Source organism: Crocuta crocuta, unplaced genomic scaffold (genome assembly GCF_008692635.1).
Source record: "Crocuta crocuta isolate KB4526 unplaced genomic scaffold, BGI_CrCroc_1.0 scaffold445, whole genome shotgun sequence".
NCBI lineage: Eukaryota > Metazoa > Chordata > Mammalia > Carnivora > Hyaenidae > Crocuta > Crocuta crocuta.
In genome coordinates, this window is record NW_027530847.1 from 2,087,500 (window position 1) to 2,104,179 (window position 16,680).

The window sequence follows — 16,680 nt, forward strand, 5'->3', positions numbered from 1 at the left end:
CAAGACTTAGTAGCCTCGGCACGGGGAGAACAAAACAATCCTTGTCCGCGAGTAAGTCGGATGGACGCCGGCCCGGCCTGGGCTCCGAGGCCGCGGTCCCCCAGCTTCGTTCGCATGGCGAGCTCCGAGCCCTCCGGGCCACGCAGGAAGCGCCCGGGCGGCCTCGAGAACCCGGGAAGGCGCGGCCCGCCGCGTGACCTTGGATCCGCCGCCCTGCTTCGGGCCTCAGTTTCCCCAATCTGGCCTGGCGCCGGGGGCCTCTCGGGAGCTGGCGCCTGTGGAGCAGCAGGCCCCTTCACANAGATAAGCCCCGCCCCTTCCGCGCGAACATACTGCCCTATCCTGGCCCTTCCAGCTTCTCAGGCCCGCCTCTCCTGTGTCACGCGCGCCCGTCACGCGCAAGGCCCACTCGTCTGGCACTGGGCTTCCGGCTGTGGCCGGGGCAGCGACCCAGTCCAAGAGGCGGAGGCAAGGGCCTAGGGGGTGGAGCTTAGGGGGGAGGGGACAGCGCCGCACCTGAGTTCTCCAGGTTAAGGCCTGGTCACCCTGAACAAGTCATTGGGTAAGTCATTTACCCCTTCTGGCCTATCCTGTTCCAAATGTCTAGAATGTCATCACAATATTAATAACCCGTTGCTGTAATACCGCTGTATTACTGAGCTCTTCATCATCTTCAGGTGCTACTTTTATACACCCATTCAGTTAATCCTCACAACGAGGGAGAAAGGTATTAGTTTCCCTTTTCTATACTTGGAGAAAGGGGTTTACCAGCCACCAACTTGCCCACTGGTTACTGTTGGCATAACGCAGAGATGAGATTGGAACCTAGAAACTTCTGACTTTAGACCCAGTTCTTTGAGCTACTCTGAACTATGCTGCCTCCCAAAGAATCAAAAACAGGAATTAAAATTAAAACATTAAAAATTCCAAACTCCTCCATGTACGAAGACATCATAAATAGTTTGGTTTCTTTTACAAGCAAAAGACTGGAATAAAATATTTGCAACGTATTCAACAAAGAATCAATATTCAGAATAAGTAAAGAACTATAAACCAATAAGAAAAGATAACTTAATAGAAAAATGGTTAGGATACCTAGATGGCTCAATCAGGAGAGCATGCAACTCTTGATCTCAGGATTGTGAGTGTGAACCCCACGTTGGGCATAGAGATTACTTTAAAATAAAATAAAGAAAAATGGACAAAGAGGATGAATAAATAATACACAGAAAAGAAAATCTGAATGGCTAATAAACATTAAAAGTAGATGTTCAGGGGCGTCTGGGTAGCTCTGTGGATTAAGTGTGTACTCCATTTCAGCTCAGGTCATGATCTCATGGTTTCATGAGCTCTAGCCCCACACTGGACTCTGTGCTGACAGCGCAGAAACTGTTTGGGATTCTCTCTCCCTCTCTCTTTGCTCTTCCCCCACTCATGCTGCCTCTCAAAATAAACTTTAAAAAAAAGTTGTATAAAAAAAAGCAGATGTTCAACCTCATGGTCAGGAAAACAAGGAGTTGCTCTGTTTCATACATTAGAATTGGAAATTCTTGGGGCACCTGGGTGGCTCAGTCGGTTAAGCTCAGGTCATGATCTCAGTTCGTGAGTTTGAGCCTCACGTCCGTCTCTGTGCTGACAGCTAGCTCAGAGCCTGGAGCCTGTCATTGGATTCTGTATCTCCCTGTCTATCTGACCCTCCCCTGCTGGTGCTCTCTCTGACTCTCAAAAATAAATGAAAAACATAAAAAAAAAATTAAAAAAGAATTGGAAATTCCATTTGTGGGTCTCCATCCCAAAGAAATACTTGCTAATGGCACAAAAAGATCCGTAGGAAGGAAATTTATATCAGAATTATTTACAAGAACAAAAATCAAAATTGGCTTGAGTGCCCTACATGGAGAATTAGTGAAATAAACTGTAGAAAATAATATGTAACATGTAGGTAGATCTACTTGTAATAAGAAAAGTTTGGGGGTGCCTGGGTGACTCGGTTGAGCATCTGACTTTGGCTCCGGTCACAATCTCAGTTTATGGGTTGGAGGCCCACATCAGGCTCTGTGCTGACAGCTCAGCTTGAGATTCTGTGTCTCCCTCTCTCTCTGCCCTTTACTACTCATACTCTGTCTCTCTCTCTCAAAGATGAATAAACATTAAAAAATAAAAAAAGAAAAGAAAAGTTTGGGGTGCCTGGGTGGCTCAGTCAGTTAAGTGTCTGACTTCGGCTCAGGTCATGATCTCACAGTTCATGAGTTCAAGCCCCACATCGGGCTCTGTGCTGACAGCTTAGAGCCTGGAGTCGGCTTCAAATTCTGTGTCTCTGTCTCTCTCTGCCCTTCCCCTGCTCACACTCTGTCCCTCTGTCTCTCAAAAATAAACAAACATTAAAAAAAAAAAAGTTTACCAACACATATTGTGAACTGGAAAAGCAAACTGGAGTTCCATGAAGTTATTCTTTTGCTTTACTTCCAAGTTTGGGATAATTGGATAATTTTCAACACCTACATATTCCATATCCTCTAAAATGGTGTTAAATTGAAGAGCCCACACACCAGAGCCTGGATATACATCATGGCTCCACATTTACCATCTAACCTCAGACAAATCATTTCATCTTTCTTGAGTCTCAGCAAGTGGTTCCTGATAGCTTACAAGATTGTTGCATGAAAAACACAGTGCCTGGTACATTTTTTAAATGTTGCAATTATTATTATATGCACTTGTTTTTTGTTTTATTTCCCTTCCTACCTGCTGTCTCCACACCTCCGACTCCCAGTCTCTATCCTTCATACTTTGAGGTTGCTAGTACATAGTAGGTGCTCAAAAAAATTCCATTACTGGGGCACTTGCCTGGCTCATGTGGTAGAGCATGTGACTCTTAATCTCAGGGTCCTAAATTCAAGCCCCACATCGGACATGGAGCCGACTTAAAAAAAATTTTTTTTGAGAGAGAGAGAGAGAGGGAAGCAGAGAGAGGGAGAGAATCCCAAGCAGGATCTGCACTGCAGAGTACAGAACCCAATGTGGAGCTCAAACTCAAAAACCGTAAGATTATGACCTGAGCTGAAATCAGGAGTCCAGTGCTTAACCTACTAAGCCATCCAAGTGCCCCCCCCCCCAATTTTTAAAATTTGATTACCATTTGAATCTTGCTATATACTGCCTTGCCTTCTCTTAGCACTTGGCCATCTGGGATAGAGTGACTATGCAACATTTTTAATATTTTTATGACACAGACATTTAAGAAATGCTTGCTCAATTAAGTCTGGGAGGAAGCAAGGAAGAAAGGAAGATAATTAACTGCCCAAGACCATATACTATAAATTGGTTGCCCAGAGAGGCTGCACAAAGAATGTTTTGTCATCATGTTCAGCCCAACAAGCAGGAATCCATCCATCAAACATTTAGTGAGAAACTAGTCCCTAATTCAGTGCTTCTCAAAATCATTTGAAGCAAAATATTGATTTAGAAACCCATACTCAGGGACCCTGCTGATCAGGAAGATTCCAGGACTGGAACAGCAAGTGGGCTGCCCTCTAGAGGTGGAGGAAAAGAACAATGCCTTCCACTTCTGAAGACTATTGTCCTGCCTTGCCTAGCCAGACCTGGCTTACTTCTGTGGCCGCATCTCCATCACTGTCATGCTGGCCAGACAGGCCTATTGAGACCCAGCATATGCCTGAACTCTGAGCCTCAACTGTGGGAGCCATGCTCCTCCTCCCATACAACCACCCCCCACTTTACTCCTACATACTCTTGAGGTATCAGCTCATTTGGTACTCCCTCAGAGAAGTCCTCTCTAACCCTCCAGACTTATCAGAACTCCTTATATGCACTCCTACAATACCATGCACCTCTTCTCCGTGGCATATAACCTATTTGTCATTTATTTTCTCCATTTCTGAATTACTAGCCATCATTCTCTGTAGACCACGAGCTCTGTAAAAACTTTGTGTTTTCCACCATTATATCTTCAGTGCCTGGGACAGAGTTGGAACTCCATAAACATCTGTTAAATAAATAAGGGAAATATTAAAGTAGAGATAGACACAAGGGGCTGTGAGACTGCAAATAACAGTCTTTCTAGTCTCCCCTTTAACCCCTCCCATCACATACTGTTGGGGGGTGATAGAAGTATATTCAAGGAAGGAAAGAATTAATTTATTCATTGAAAAATATTTATCAAGCACTTGTGCTAAGTCTTGTGCTAGAATAAAGTAGTCAATAAGATAATGCTGCTACCCACATGCAGCTTAGTCTATGGAAACAGACAAGTGGAAGTATAACTTAATGTCAAAAACAGAGTGAGAGAGAGAGATGGTTCAAGAAGCATGAGGATTATCATTTTACAGTGGTAGGCAGGAAAGCCACTCTGAAATGATATATAAGCTGAGACCAGAGTGAAATGAAGTATCACATCACAGGAATATCTGAGCAATTGTGTTCTAGGTAGGGAGAACAGCAAATACAAAGGCAATGAGTAGGAAATAAACTTCCTGGAAAAAAGGTACAAGGTGATCTGTGTGACTTGACTGAAGCTATGTGGATGAAAGGAAGAATAGTGGGAAATGAGGCCGGGAGCAGAGGCAGAACCAGATACTGCAGGGCTTTGGCACCCGTGAAAAAGTATGTGAATTTTATTGTAAGACCAGCAGGAGTGTACAGAGTTTGGAGCAGGTTAGTGACCTAACCTGATTACATTTTGAAAATATGTTTTTACTCCTGTGGGGAGAATAGATTATAGGGTTAGGAGGCTGAGGGTTAAGATGTGCAGTGGTGGGCCGCCTGGCTGGTTCAGATGGTAGAGCCTGTGACTCTTGATCTCAGGGTCGTGAGTCTAAGCCCCATGTTGGGTGTAGAGCTTATTTAAAAAAAGAAAAAAATGTGTGGTCCAGTTGGTTGAGCATCTGACTCTTGATTTTGGCTCAGGTCATGATGTCACTGTTCGTGGGTTTGAGCCTTGCATCAGCTCCACTCTAACAGCGCAGAGCCTGCTTGGGACTCACCTCTCTCTTTCTCTCTGCCCCTCCTCCTCCTCCTCCTCTCTCTCTTTCAAAATAAAGAGACAACAACAACCGGAAAAAAAAAAAAAAGAAAACTAGAAAGAGAAAGCAAATGAAACCTAGAGCAAGCTGATGATAAGAAATAATAATGAGGGGCGCCTGGGTGGCTTAGTCAGTTAAGCGTCCGACTTTCGCTTAGGTCATGATCTCACGGTTCGTGGGTTCNTAAATAAAATTAAAAAATGAAGGAAGGGGGAAAAAGAATGAAAAAAGGAACATTAGTATAGACTTCACCAATAGTGAAAGGGTAATAAATAGCAATTTTATGCCTGTAAATCTGGTAACTCAGATGAGATTGACCAATTTCTTAAAAGACTCAACCCACTAAAACTCACTCAAAAAATTGATAATCTGAATGCTCCAATATTTATTTTTTATTATTTGGGGGGATCCATATCCAGTATTTGTTAAATGAATTAAATTTATAATTAAAGATCTCCTAGCTAAGAAAACTCCAGACCCAAAAGCCTTCACTGGCTTATCCTAACAAATATTTAAGAAGAAATAATACCAATTTTACACAATATCTTCCAGAAAATTAACAAGGAGAAAGCATTTCCTACTCATTTTATGAAGCCTGACAGCAATACCATGCTAACATATTTCAGAAAAAGAAAACTAGAGACTAATATGTCTCATGAAAAAATACACAAGCAAAAATCTTCAACAAAATAGTAACAAATTGAATTAAACAGTATATAAAAAGGGATATCAGGGGTGCCTGGGTGGCTCAGTCAGTTGAGCATTGGACTCTTGATTTCAGCTCAGGTAATAATCCCACAGTTCACAGGATGGAGCCCCATGTTGGGCTCTACACTGACAGCATGGAGCCTTCTTGGGGTTCTTTCTCTCTCTCTCCACCTCTATCTCTCAAAATAAATATTTTAAAATTTTTTTCAAAAAGATTAAAAAAAAAAGTGCATCACAGTCAAATTGGGATTATCCTAGGAATGCAGGCCTGGTTTAAAAACTTACTTTTTAATGTATTTTTAAATGTTTATTTTTCAGAGAAAGCATGTGCAAGAGCATGTACAAGTGGGGCAGGGGCAGAGAGGGAGACAGAAGATCCTAAGCAGACTCTGCCCTGTCAGCACAGAGCCCAATGTGGGACTTGAACTCACAAACTGTGAGGTTTGACCTGGGCCTCAGTTGGATGCTCAACCAACTGAGCCACCCAGGTACCTAAAACTTATGTTGTTGGGTTTAAGTTTATTTATTTATTTTGAGAGAGAGAAAGAGAGCATGCACACATGCATGAACAAGGAGTGGCAGAGAGGGAGAGACAGAATTCCTAGCAGGCTCCAGGCTGTCAGCCCAGAGCCCAACACAGGGCTCTGTCTCAGGAACCAGGAGATTATGACCTGAGCCAAGATCGAGAAACGGTCGGTTACCTGACTGAGCCACCCAGCTGCCCCTGGTTTTATTTTGTTTCTTAAGATTTTATTTTTAAATAATTTCTACACCCAATATGGGGCTTGAATTTACGACCCTGAATTAAGAGTTGCAGGCTCCACAGACTGAGTCCCTAAAACTTATGTTTACACAAAAACCTGTACATGACTATTTATGGCAGCCTTATTCAAAATTACCAAAAACTGGAAATAATTTAAATGTCCCTCAACTAGTGAATGGATAAACAAACTGTGGTACTTATCATACAAATGAACACTATTTAGAGATAAAAAGAAATAAATTTCTGACACTCAACCTAATATGGATGAATTTCAAAGAAGGTACAAGGGGTACCTGGCTGGTTCAGTCAGTAGAACATGTGACTCTTGATCACGGGGTTTAAGCCCCATATTGGGAGTAGAGATTATTTAAAAAAAAAAAAAGAAGCCAGACTCAAAAGATTACATATCCTATAATTCCACTTACAGGATTTTTTTTTTAATGTTTTATTTATTTCTAGGAGAGAGAGAGAGAGAGAGAGCGTGAGCAGGGGAGGGTCAGAGAGAGAGGGAGTCACAGACTCTGAAACAGGCTCCAGGCTCTGAGCTGGCAGTCAGCACAGAGCCCGACGCGGGGCTCGAACCCACGAACCGCGAGATCATGACCGAAGCGAAAGTCGGACGCTTAACCGACTAAGCCACCCAGGCGCCCCGACAGGATTTTTTTAAAGGCAAAATTATAGGAACAGAAAATAGATTTGTGTCATCAGACACTTACGGTAGGGGTAAATCATGAGTGTAAAAGGTCACAGGGAAATTCTAGGGCTGATGGAACTGTTCTTCATCTTGTTTATCATGATGGTTATATGATTGTATGCTTTTACAATGCATAGAACTGTACAGTTTTCAAAGTTCCAAGTTATTTTATGTAAATTTTTCAACAGTGAATTTAAAAGTGAAAAATTTGGGTTAGGGATCCGACTCTTGGTTTCAGCTCAGGCCATGATCTCAGGGTTCTGGCTTCGAGCCGTGTACTGAGCTCTGTGCTGACAGCACGAAATTCTCTGTCTCCCTCTCTCTCTGCCCCTCCCCTGCTCGTGCTTTCTCTCTCTGAAAATAAAGAAATATTAAAAAATAATAAAATAATATAAAAGTGAAATACTGAGGGACACCTGGCTGGCTAAGTTGGTAGAGCATGCAACTCTTGATCTCAGGATCATAAGTTCAAGTCCCCCATTGGGCAAATAGTTTATTTATTTATAACCTTTTAAAAGTTTATTTACTTATTTTGAAAGAAAGAGAGTGAGCAAGGGAGGGGCAGAGAAGCAGAGAGAAAGAGAATCCCAACCAGGCTGCACACTGTCAGCACAGAGCCCGATGTGTGGCTTGAATCCACAAACAGTGAGATCATAACCTGAGCCAAAACCAAGAGTCAGTCGCTTAACCAACTGAACCACCCAAGCGCTCAAAAGTGTTTATATTTTAAAAATAAATAAAATCTTTAAAAACTAAATTAAAATTTTAAAAAATAAGTAAAAGTAAAAATTTGAAGTATAATGTATAGGTATGTCAAGATGCACAAATCTCAAGCATACAGCTCAATGAATTATTTCAGACTTAACACCTATAACTACTGCTTATATCATTTTCCACCACCCTAAAAGGCTCCCTAGTTCCCTTTCCAGTCAATACCCCACCCAAAGGTTACCGCTATTCTGACTTTTATCATTATAGCTATATGATTGGTTTTTGTTTAACAGCTCTATTAAGATATGACTCATATGCCATACATTCACCCATTTAAAGTGTGTAATTTGGTACTTTTTAGTACAGTCACAGAGTTGTGTAACAAGTACCAGAATCTCTAACTTTAGAACATTTTTGTCATCCCAAAAAGAAACCCCATACTCATTATCAGTGATTCCTCATCCTGCCCTTCCCCAAGTCTTATGATTGTTTTCTTTTATTTTTATTTTTTAAGTTTATTTATTTCTTTTTAGTAATCTCTATACCCAATGTGAGACTCAAACACACAACCTGAAGATCAAGAGTTGCACACTCTTGCCAACTGAGCCAGCCAGGTGCTCTCCCATGATTGCTTTTTTATAAACTGTATCTCTTTTGAGGGGCGTCTGGCTGGCTCAGTTGGTAGAGTACGTGACTCTTGGTCTCAGGGTCATGAGTTCAAGTCCCAGGTTGGGTGTGGAGCTTACTTTAAGAAAAAAAAAAAAAAAGAGNAGAGAGAAAGCATGAGTGGGGGAGAGGCAGAGAGAGAGAGAATCCCAAGCAGACTTTGTACTGTCAGCATGGGAACCTGATGGAGGGCTGAAACCCACAAACTGTGAGATCATGACCAGAGCTAAAATCAAGAGTCAGATACTTAACTGACTTCACCCAGGTGCCCCAGCATATAACTCTTGATCTCAGCTCAGGCCTTGATCTCAGGGTCATGAGGCCCCACATTGGTCTATGTGCTGGGCATGAAACTTATCTGAAAAAAAAAAAAAAGGAAAAAGAAACAAAAACTTTATTGAGGCACACTGTTTATGTGCAATGAGACATGTCAATTTAAAGGTCTCAATTTGATGAATTTTGACAGTTGTAGATACCTGTGAAATCACCAGCATTATCAAGATACATAACATTTCCATCACCCCTGGAAGATTCCTCCTGTTCTTTTGTAATCCATCCTTCCATCTGTACCTGGATCCAGGGACCCACTGATTTACTTTGTCACTATGCATTGGTTTGCATTTTCTAGAATTGTACGTAAATGGACTCATACAGCGGTTTTATCAGCTGTTTTATCTGGCTTCTTTCATCCAACATAATGATTTAAAAAAATTTTTTTAATGTTTAATTTATTTCTGAGAGAGAGAGAGAGAGAGAAAGCGTGAGCAGGGGAGGGTCAGAGAGAGAAGGAGATACAGTATCTGAAACAGGCTCCAGGCTCTGAGCTAGCTGTCAGCACAGAGCCCGATGCAGGGCTTGAACCCACCAACCAAGAGATGATGACCTGAGCCGAAGTCGGGTGCTTAACTGACTGAGCCACCCAGGCACCTCCATCCAACATAATGATTTTGGGATTCATCTATGTTGTTGTATCTACCAGTAATTTTCCTTCCTTTCTGTTGCCAGGTAGTATTCCATTATTTGGATACACCACCTTCCACTGTTTTTGACAATAAAATTTTCTTGCTAAAGACCTGGGCAGGCCTGACCTCAAACCTATAGCTTTCCCAAGTTCTGTTTGATTTCAGATGTAGAGGAAATGAATTAGTTCCACAGGTTCAATACTTCATTTTTGCTTAAGAAATGGTAGGGTGTGTATATGTGTTGAAGGTGGGGAAGAGAGAGGCCCTCTGGAAACATCAAAGCCACAGAGCATCAGTCTGTGGTTGATTGGTTACGTAAGGTACAATTTCATTGATTTGGTTACCTAAGGCCTAGTGGCTCAGGAACACTAACATTTAGGAGTTAGAGTCAGGACCAGGTGCCTTATAATTTTTCTTTTTAAAGATTTCTTTTTTTCTTTTTCTTTTTTTAATATTTTTATTTATTTCTAGGAGAGTGAGTGAGAGACAGTGTGAGCAGGGGAGGGTCAGAGAGAGAGGGAGATACAGACTCTGAAACAGGCTCCAGGCTCTGAGCTGGCAGTCAGCACAGAGCCCGACGAGGGGCTCGAACCCACGAACCGCAAGATCATGACCTAAGTGAAAGTCGGGCGCTTAACCGACTAACCCCTCTTTTTAAAGATTTCTTTAGAGGCATCTGGGTGGCTCAGTTGGTTAAGCATCCACTTCAGCTCAGGTCATGGTCTCATGGTTCATGCTCCATGTGGGGCTCTGTGCTCACAGCTCAGCACCTGGAGCCTGCTTCAGATTCTGCGCCTCCCTCTCTCTCTGCCCCTTCCCTGCTCGTGCTCTGTCTCTCTCTGTCTCTCAAAAATGAATAAACATTTAAAAAAACATTTTTTTTAAGATTTCTTTAAAATTTCTTAAAGTAATATCTACACCCAACATGGGGCTTTAAACTCACAACCCTGAGACCAAGAGTCTCAGGCTCCACCGACTTAGCCTGCCAGGCGCCCCAGGACCAGGGGCCTTATAAACTGAATTTTATTTCACCTTTGTAACAGTTCCATTTTCCAGCCCAAGGAACTAAGTCTCTGAAAGGTTAAGAGACTCACCAAAAATTTTGCCTGTGTAAGAAGCTTAGTCTTAGGTGACAGAATTCTGACTTTCTTGGGGCACCTGGCTGGCTCAGTTGGTGGGGCATGTGACTCTTGATCTCAGGCTTGCTGAGTTTGAGCCCCACGTTGGGTGTAGCCCCACTTTTAAAAAAAAATTAAAATGAAAACAACAACAACAACAACAGAATTCTGACATTTTCTCACAACCTTCTGAAGGAATTATAGACTTGATAGGCCTAAGGAAATTGCTTATGGCCCTGGCTTTTTCTTGTCCAAACCAAGTGATTGTTTTTCTTTAACTAGTGACTAAGAGGATAAAGATGGGTGGCAGGGAGAAACGCATGCTGCCTACCATCTGCACTGGCCATGCCCCTTCTGCTAATGTATGATAAACACAAGGCCAGGCCAGATGACAGTCAGTGAGGGGAAGCGATTTAAAGATATATGATCCTTGTTGGATAAACAGGAGCCCGAAATGTCCGTGGTGCTTTAGAAAGCCTGCCTGTGCACTGGAGACGTTTTTGGCATGACTGCGGCTTTTCTAGTAAGCAAGGCTTTTTCTCCGTAGAAGGCTGAAAAGTCCAAGAGCCCCCAGTAAGAAAGATGAACAAGCTGAGTTATACTATTAAGATTTATTATTATTTATGATCATGGGAGGAATGTGAGCATACTCACCGTGAGGAGTTTGTGTGCTCTAACAAGATTAGGAAGCAAATGAAAATCACTCTTAATTCTTAACATTGAAAAATAAATGCACTCATCATTTTACTGTATAGCCTTTTTAATTTTTTTCTACTCATGAGTATGTTTTCATAATTGAGGTCATGCTGTTAATACATGTCTGCCTCCTGCCTTTTTCGCTATTATATTCACAGCATTTCTCCATGTCACTAAAAATTATTCATAAATGTCACTTTAGTGGCGGTCATAGGATATTCTACTTTTGGTAGAATCCAACACCTATAATCATTAAGGCTGCTGCTTTTTAAATTTTTTTCTATTATAAATAATGCCTCATTGAACATCACTATGCATCAGTGATACTTATTTTCTAATCCTGAGAACAGATTTTTCAAAATGGAATTACTGGATCAAGTAGGGGCAACACTTACAGTTTTACAACATCCTGTATCCATCAGTAGTACTTGAAGGTGCTCATCTCCCAACACCCTAATAACGGCTATGAAAATTATTGTAGAACGTTTCCAAATTTATGGATGAAAATGTGATACGTTGCTAATGGCCAGTTTTGCTCCCTGCCGGGTAGGTAAATTCATGAGACTCAGAAGTGCCCAAGAAGAGGAAGTGGAGGCCACCCCAAGGCAGTAGATTTCCTGCCTCGTGGGCCCTAAGACAGAGGCTGGCTTCTCTCAGCTTCCAGACTGTGCTTCACCCCATTGACTTTACAGAATCCATGTCTTTTTCCTTATACTCACTTCCGCTGTCCAGGCAGAAGTTCTCATCACGTCTTTATTTTTTTTGTCTCCCCTTATCACAAAATATGTCATGCCTGCAGACTTGTACATGGCTTATTACCAAGGTCTCCTAATTAGGTTTCCTGCCTCTAAGTTTCTCCCTTCACTAACTGTCTTCTGCAACTTTAAGATCTGACCACATTTGGGGCGCCTGGGTGGCTTAGTCGGTTAAGCGTCCGACTTTCCGANTCTGACCACATCTCACCTCTGATGTAGTCTCCCTGCCCATTCTCCAGCCTCCTTTAACTGTTAACTGGATGCTCATTGCCTGACAGGAACTATTTGAGCCTGTGCATGCACACTCCAACCTCACTTATGCGTATCTTCTGCCTCCCTGCCTTTCTCTACAGCCACACAGAAATACTCACAGGAGCTATGTTGATTGAATGTTTCCTGTGTACCAGGTACTATGTGCAAAGTTCAAGCCACAGCTCACAGTCCTGCTGGGTTGAGTGCTATCATATTATCCCATTTACCCGATGAGAAGACTGAGGCCCACAAGGATCAAGTGATTTGCACTAGTGTACACAGCTGGTAAGTGACTGATCCCAGAACCTATGTTTTCACCCCAGGTCCCCACACTTGGTCTTCTCCAGATAGCACTGTCTTCCAGGCCGTTGCCATTTTAGTCCCTGGAATTTCTTTAGGCCTAGAGGTAAATAAATCTTAAAGTCCTGACTAACTGTTGTCATGTTCTTCTGCTTCTATTTATTTCTCCAGGTACCCTGGTCCTTCCAGACAAAACAGGATCCCTTGTATAGAGCATAGATCCCATAAACCCCACTGCAGCACATGTTTATTTTTTAATTTAAATTTTTTTTAAGTAGGCTCCATGCCCAATGTGGGGCTTGAACTCATGACCCTGAGATCAAGAGTCTCTACTGACTGAGCTAGCCAAGAGCCCCTGGAGCACGGTTTGTCAACAGGAGAATAAGGATAAATAAACTGTGCTATATTCCCACAATGGAATACTACGTAGCAATGACAGTGAATCAGCTATTGCTGTACAGACCACAGAAATTAATCTCACATAATGTTGAGTTCAAGAAGCCAGACACAAAATCCACTGTGTGATTCCATTGCATATACAATTTCTAAAATAAGTAAAACTAATCTGTGCTGTTAGCAGTCAGGATAGTGGCGACCCTTAGGATGACGGGAAGGATAGTGACGAGGCTGGCCCTCCAGGAAGGTGGGCTGGTGATAATTCTGATTCTTGATCTGGGTGCTCACCTTCATATAGGTGTGTTCAGCTTGAGAAAATTCACACTTAGTATTTGTGCTCTATGTACTGTCCCTCACTAAGAAATCAAAAACAAAAGAAAACAAATACTTCGAAGACTCCTCAGTGTCTTGGAAATAAAATTCCAGCTGCCCACCAGGACCTACAAGCCCTATACTGCCTGGCCCTTATTTATATCTCAGACCCACCCCCACCCCCACCCCTCTCAACTCTTCTTTACCTGTCCCCTTCAGCCTTTCAGACCCTCAGCCACACTACGCTTTCAGCTCAGTGGGGAGACTGGGCTGCCACTTAGAGACCGGGGAAAGGATGTTATAGCCTGAAGCAAGAGAACAGGTATGAAAGTGTTCAAGTACTCCCTAGAGAGCTCTGATTTGCTTTTTTTTTTCCCTTTAAACAATTGGCCACAAGCCACACTAAAAGAGAAGAAAAACCCATAGATTTAGAGCTCCCTCTAAGAACATGGAAAAGACTCATCTCACTCATAGACCACTCAGAGCAGATGCCATGCTTATGCAACTGAATGAGCCGGGGCATTCAGACAGCTCCCTGACTGTCAATTCTGATTGTATGTGGGGGAGTGGTACAAGAGACACACTTTAAGTCTGTTACTAATTTGGGGCCAGCCATTACCTCTGAGCCTCATTTCCTCATCTGCAAAGTCAGATAATAACAGTGCCTGCCTTAGGGGCCATGGGTATTAGATGAGATAACCATATTAGGTGTGTGGCATGGTTCTTAGCACAGGCTTGTGCTTCCTTCCTTCCTTGACTGAACACCTACTATGTGCAGCGTACTGGGGATATAATAGTGAATGAGATAGCAAAAATCCCTGCCCCATGGAGTCACTATTCTCTGGAGAGGACACAGACAATGGACTGGCAGTGAGCAAGTCAATAAATACTATGATAGGTGCTCTGAGGAAAAATAAGACAAAGGCATGAGGGCCCACTGAGTGCTGTTTGTTTTATATAAGGTGACAAAGGCTTCTCGGAAGTGGGTATTTCTGTTCCTAAAACTGTAAGAGGGTAAGAAGGAGAGAGAGAGAAAAAGAAAAAGGAAGGCAAGAAAGCTCCTAGAAGTTGTGTGAGTTAACAGTGGGCTCCTGGTTGGGGCACCTGGGTGGCTCAGTTGGTTGAGCGTCCAACTTCTGCTCGGGTCATGATCTCATGGTTTATGGTTTCAAGCCCCACATCGGGCTTTGTGCTGACAGCTAGCTCAGAGACTGGAGCCTGCTTCAGATTCTGTGTCTCCCTCTCTCTCTGACCCTCCCCTGCTCACGCTGTCTCTCTCTCGCTCAGAAATAAAAAANGGCTCCTGGTGGAGGGTAGCAGGAGCAAAGGCCCTGAGGCAGGAGTGTGTATGGCACAGAAAGGACACCCAAGTATGTGTCTGGGCAAGGGGTTCAGGGCCAGATAAATGGGGCTCAGTAGGCAGCAGTAAGGAAATTTGTTGCAGGTGAATTTCAGAGCCACTAAACAGTTTGGAGCAGAGTAGTGACAGGATTTCCATGCCCCTGGGGTGAAGACTATCCTGGAGGAGGCAAAGGGGGGAAGCTGGGAGGGCATAATAGTGGCTCAGACCAAGGCAACAGCAGGCCAATGGTGAGGAGGGGTTGGAGTGTATGTATTTATATATATATACACACATATAAATTATATATATAATGTATATGTACACATATACATTATATATATATAATGTATATATACTTAAGATTTAAAAATTTTAGGTAATCTCTATATCCAACGTGGTACTCAAACTTACAACCCCAAGATCGAGAGATCAAGAGTCACAAGCTCCACCAACTGAGCCAGCTGGGTGCCCCTCAAGATGTATTTTAAAGGTGGAGCCAAAAGGATTTACTGATCGCTCCTTCGTAGGGCATAGGAAAAGAGAAAGGTAAAGGATGATTCTAAGGCTTGGGGTCATACAGCTGAAAGGCGGGAGCAACCGGCCCCTGAGGTGGAGACAGCTGATGAATGGACAGACACATCCTGGAGGCAAAAGCAAGAAATCAGGTTGGGGGGGGGGGNATTCAGGTTCAAGGATGTTGACTTTGGGATGCCAGTGGACAGTCATATGGAGATATACTCCAGAAGTGAGGTGGGACCACAGAGGATGCATCTTGTTTAAAATACTCTGAATGTGGGGTGCCTGGGTGGCTTAGTTGGTTAAACGTCCGACTTTCGNCTCTGAATGTGACCTATTTATGCCTTTCAGCCCCTGGTGCAGCTGAGCCTCGGCGTTGAGCGGTTGCTAATGCTCCCCTCCCCTCCACTCCGGGCCTCCCATCTGGCGCACCTTCCCCAGGTGTCAGCTGTGCTGGAAACTGCTCATCCCAGGCTCAGACATGTTGTGTGACCTCAAACCACCTCTGGGAGGTGGTGGGGACAGGGGCCGAAACTCCCAGCATCTTCCCTCCCTCATCCACATCCGGGCCCCAGGAGGCTCCTGCTGGTGGCTAGGGCAGAATTGGGTGCAGCTGTTTGCTTTACAACGAGGACAATTGCGCCCACCCCCTCAGTGCTCCAGGGCACAGCTCCACACCTGTTCCCCACCCTCCTGCCCAGGTGCAGAGAACAAAAGAACACCCACTCACCAAGGTTATTACCTTGAAGAGGGCGGGGAGAAAGACTGCCTTAGGGAGAGCCCTATTTGGGAAAGGGAGAAAAACTCCGGGGAATTAGAAGGTTTGCATCTGCACGGTTTAATACATACAGCTTTCTTTGGTATTGAGAATGTTCTATATCTATACTGCCAGGTACGACAGCCACCGGAACTTGTGGCTATAAAGGACTTAAAATGTGGCTGGTGTGACTGAGGAGCTCAAGTTCCAATTAAATTTAAATTTAAATAGCCACCTGTGCCTAGAGGTTGCCTTATTGAACAGCACAGGTTTAACAGTTGGCTCTGTTACACATGTACATGATGCTACATAGCAAGTAACATCTGTTGAGCACACACTTTGTGCCAGGTACACTGCATGCGTTCTCCTATTTACTCCCCACTACTACTCTGTTAGGAGTGTAGGAAAGGTGTTATTGTCCCCATTTTACAGATGAGGAAACTGAGGGTCAGAATGCCAACAACATTTGGCCAATGCTCCAGAATAAGGAAGTGCTGGAGGCTGAAAGGGAACACCCAAAATCACATTTTCAAACCCCACTCAGCTAAAATACACCCAAAGACCCCTGCGGGCTTTGCAACTTCTAGCTCTCTACAAATGAATGGAGTGTGTAAATTGCTAAAGGAATGCAAATCAGCCTACATTTGGGGGACAAAGCTCAGATTCTCTGGTCACACCCAGCATCTTTCT

The 16,680-nt window shown here is 43.4% G+C and overlaps 1 long non-coding RNA gene across 2 annotated transcripts in view; it reads left to right on the forward strand.

Moving 5' to 3' along the window:
• The first annotated feature begins 424 nt into the window (after positions 1 to 424).
• The window catches only part of LOC144235790 (uncharacterized), a 19,527-nt gene continuing 3,271 nt past the window's right edge, over positions 425 to 16,680 (forward strand). The window contains exons 1-2 of one of the 2 annotated variants that reach the window (XR_013336314.1): positions 425 to 562; positions 12,469 to 12,652. This is a non-coding gene — a long non-coding RNA (uncharacterized LOC144235790). The remainder of the gene's footprint in view (positions 563 to 12,468; positions 12,653 to 16,680) is intronic. The other variant, XR_013336315.1, reaches the window with a different exon arrangement.